At 44.0% G+C, this 4,500-nt stretch overlaps 1 pseudogene; it reads right to left on the bottom strand.

Annotated features, from left to right (window-relative positions):
* Positions 1 to 259: 259 nt before the first annotated feature.
* On the bottom strand, positions 260 to 1,148 carry LOC101589505 (annotated as a pseudogene).
* Between the last annotated feature and the right edge of the window lie 3,352 nt (positions 1,149 to 4,500).

The following is a 4,500-nucleotide window of genomic DNA, read 5'->3' as shown; positions in this document are numbered from 1 at the left end:
AGGGTTTCGGGTTGAGAAGAACCTCACACCTCACATTTCATCTAATGCATTCAATCCTGGCTAGAGTGTAACAAAATGGAAAGAGGCTCACAGGACAGCACCCCACCGCAGCGCACTACACACCCCTGCGCTCCCAGGACAGCACCCCACCGCAGCGCACTGCACACCCCTGCGTTCACAGGACAGCACCCCACCGCAGTGCACTGCACACCCCTGCGCTCCCAGCCCACTCCCAGCCCACCCTCAGCCCTTACTGTTTTCAACTCAATTGTTTGCCAGCCTGTTGCGCCTGTCGACGAAGGGGCACATAGATCTTCTGTTTGATCCAGTCCTTGTTATAAGCCTGGCATGTCTGGGCATCAGCTCGGTAAACAAGGCAACTGAGGTCTGCCAGATCATCAATAAAATCAAACAGCTGACTGATATCGTATGTGATAGAGGGGCTGTTGGGGTTCGTTCTCTTCAGATGTTCTTCATACATTTTATAAACACCTTCCATGCATTCATTAACAGATTCATAGAGTAAGTTCTGCCTTCTGGCCTCTTGGTAGGCTGCAGCAGCAAAACAGTGTGAGACACCTCGCCAAACCCTTCGTAGCTGCAAACGCAGACTCCACAAGCCACACACGGGGTCAGAGGCAACGCCGCCAACAGCCAACCAGCAAAGCCCTGTAGATACTTTTCAGTCTATGAAGTTCATGGTCATGTTGTCTGCCCTAAAAGCAGTTTACATCCTCAAATCCAATTTTTATGACTTTTTTCTTTTCCTTGCTTAATAAGCCAATCACATTTCCTAGGGTCTTCTGTGGCATGTTAGGCAAAAGTTGTGGGTGTGGGTGTTTCTATTTTGTTCACAAACCAAAGGAGAAAGAACTCAATATTTCACCACTGACTGATGTTATTTGTAAGTTACTTAGGTACACTTGATTGACAGGACAGTTCTAGTTGTCACTGTCGTAGAGCTCTGGGGAGCCACTGTGTTTCAGCAAATGCCTTTTCCTGCATCTATGAAGTTAACCATAGTACTTCTGCATTCTGTTGATAAGGTAAGTTTCATTGAGTAATTTTTTGAAAATGCAAAACCAAATTTTTATTCTTAGGATAAACCCCATGTGAGTGTGCAGCACTGTACAATACTTTTTAGACATTGCTGGATTTTCTGGCTTTTTTCGGGAAGGATTTTCAGACCTCTGCTAGCAAGGCACACTGCTCTGAAGTTTTTTTCTTTTTCTTGTAAAATCTTTGCTTTTGGTATCCAGGCAGTGCTGGCCTCATAAAATGAGCATCAAGTGTGCTTCTTCTACTTTTGAAAGAGTTTGGGTAAAACTGATGTCACTTCTTTCTTAAATACGTGGCAGAATTTGCCAGTGAAACCATCTGGGCCTAGATTTTTTGTTTATTTTTGCAATGTTTCAAAGCATGAATTTAATATTTTAAGTAGATACAGGACATCTAGCTTATTTTTATTTTTTGGCGAGATTTGGTACTTTGTATGTGGCTTGCAAGCAATATGTTCTTTCAAGTCTTGGAATTTATGAGCACAAAGTTGTTTGTGATATTATAGAATTCCATAGGCATTGTAATTATGTCCTCTCTTTCATTCATGATATTAGTAATTTATTTCTCTTCCTCTTTTTCTGGATCACTAAATATTTATTAATTTAATGGATCATTTAAAAGTGCCAGGTTTTTTATTTCATTGATATTTTTCTATTATTTCTTTTCAATTGCACTCATTTCTATTCATTTTGCTGCTTCAATTAGGTCTAACTTAGATTTTTTTTTTCAACTTTTCAATCCAGATCCATTCAGCAGAAAGCAAGCATGTGACAGGATCTTGCTGAGTTGCCCACGATGAGCTCAAACTTGGAATCCTCCTGCCTCAGCCTCCCCAAGTGTTGGAATTGCAGGCATGCACTATGTGTGGGGGCGGGGAGTGGGTGGTGGGTGGGTGTGTGTGTATAACCTGGGATTGAACTCAGGTCCTTGCGCTTGCCAGGGAAGCACTTATTCCACTGAGCCATCTCCCCAGCTCCAGGCATGCACTATTATACCCTGATAAATAACCATTTAAAAATAAAAATTAACAAACTGGATCTGCACAGATGGAAAAAGCACAGGAAAGTCCTGAAAAGGGGAGGGGAACAATCTCAGGCCCAGCCTCCTCGAGAGGGGGGATTGCAGTCTTTGATGATGGAGGCTCCTGGGTTTCATGGGTGGAATCTGGTCCACAGAAGAAGCAGAACCTACTCTCTGGGGTGCAAGGGGAGGGGCTGAACTTAGCAGGCAGAGATGCAGGGAGCAGGAAAAACCCAGAGGCACTATGGGAAGGAGGCTGGAACACGTGGGGTCTGCTCTGGGAGGAAACTCGGGTGCCACAGAAGATGGCCTCACAAAGGGAATTGGAGGTGAGGTGCAGGACGAGCCCCCAGGCCCCATTGGACCTGATAACCTGGCACACTTCCGTGTGTCACCTGGACCACTGTCAGGATGAAGATGGACAGGCCAGCTCACATGTAGCCAGCCCTGTGGGAAACCCCTGAGATTAAGGCAGACAGCAAGGCATAGGGATCTGCAGTGCTTGTGGGTGGTTGTGTGGGATAAAATGTAGGCAACAGCCGTGTGGCTACCCATGGAACCCCTGAGTGTGGTGTAGGGACAGGAAGAGTCAGTGACCCAATGCCTACAGTTCTCACCAATGATAGCACAGGCTGCAGCCAAGGCCCTGGAGAGGGCTGCACCCTGCACCTCGGGGCTGGAGGAGCCCACAGGCAGGGAAGCACGTGCATCTTGCCCCGAGCATCAAACACAGGGGTCACTGCACCCCTCCACAAACATTCAGTTTTGACAGGAAAAGCAACAGGAAACTCCTTTCAAAGGTTAGCTAGAAAAATGCTATTAGTGAAGTTATGTAAATATCCAGTAAAACCAGCTTTATTGTATAAAAATGAGGGGAAAATGTGATGCAGGAAGGCCTGAGATGCTGGCAAGAAAGGGCATGAAGAGAGGCACCTGTAGGTGCCTCACTTCACATAGACACACGTGGGGTCTGGGTGTCCTGGCCACCAGAGGACACTGGCTCTGTGGGCTCAGCTCGGACCAGAGCAGATTAAGATGGACAGGAGACTCCTGAGGCCACACAGGTTGCAGCTGCAGCTTGGTGGAGCTCTGGAACAGTTTTTGGAGAAGGGCAAAAAGATTGATTCATTTTATGTTTTGTTATATCGGGGGTGTGCATTTTCATGACTAACCCCTGCATGATATATATTTAATGAGCAAGCTAGTAGATGACAAAAGAAAAAAGAAATGAAAAGGAAAAACAAAACCCAGAAACTTCAATCAATTTCAAGAGCTCAAAGAAAGATCAGAAACCACAGGACAAACGTGACAGACAGGGAGCAAGGAGCGAAATGGGAAGGCGGGAATAACACAATATTCACAGCGAGTCTGATCTTCCAATCAGAGGGTGTTGGTCAACAACACACTCAGACACACACACACACACACACACACACACACACACACACGCAGACAAAGTTTAAAAGAGATGCACCTAAAAAGGAAAAAAAGAAGTATTCAAACTGCAAACACCATTCCTAACCGCTGAGCTTTATTCGGACCTATTAGCATAACTTTAATTTTATAGGAAAACAAATTACAGAAGAAATTACTCCAAGAAACAATTCCTCAGTACACTGGGAGATCAACTGGCACACTTGCCTAAGCCACTGACAGAATAAACAGATGCAAATCAGTGAGGATTTAGAACATTAGGACAACAACGTGACAAGTGGGGTCCACAGACTATTTATAGAATTCTGAATGAATGGGGAGCACGCTTGCTTGGTAAGGAGATGCTACAGAATCAGTCATGAGTCAGATCATAAACTAGGTCTCAGAGGCTCGAGACTTAGTCTCAAAGAACCACAGTTCTCAGATCACATACAACAGATTTAAAGTCAATAAGAATTAAACCCTAAAACCTAAAAGTATTAGTAAAGTTGAAATTTTGTAAGTATATTTTTATTTACTCATGGGTTTTAAAAAGTCTTGTAATGAACATTTGAGGATACTTAAGACTAAATAAACAATGATGAAAATACAAAAAAATGAAAATAAATATACTACTGTATGGTAATTAGAGGGTGCTTTATAATCATAAATCTATATATAAGGAAAAAAACTAAAAATTAGTTACTTAAGTATTTCATTTAAAAAACTGGAATATGGGCCGGCCAGATAGCTCAGCAGATTAAAGTGCTTGCTTAGGCAGATTTAGGGACCGGGGTTTGATCCCCAGCATGCCATGCTGGCCCCACCCCAGGGGTGCATTGAGACAGCGATTGAGATTGGGCGTGGTGGTGCATACCTGTAATCCCAGCACTTGGATTGAAAACAGGAGGATCACTAGGAGTCTGATCTGTGTAGCGAGACCCTGTAGACCCTGTACTAAATAAATAAATAAAAAGCTGGAAAATGAACCCAGTGTGGTGGACAGCC

This window comes from Octodon degus, unplaced genomic scaffold (assembly GCF_000260255.1).
Source record: "Octodon degus isolate 3935 unplaced genomic scaffold, OctDeg1.0 scaffold00031, whole genome shotgun sequence".
Taxonomy (NCBI): Eukaryota; Metazoa; Chordata; class Mammalia; order Rodentia; family Octodontidae; genus Octodon; species Octodon degus.
This window is presented reverse-complemented; position numbering and strand designations above follow the sequence as displayed.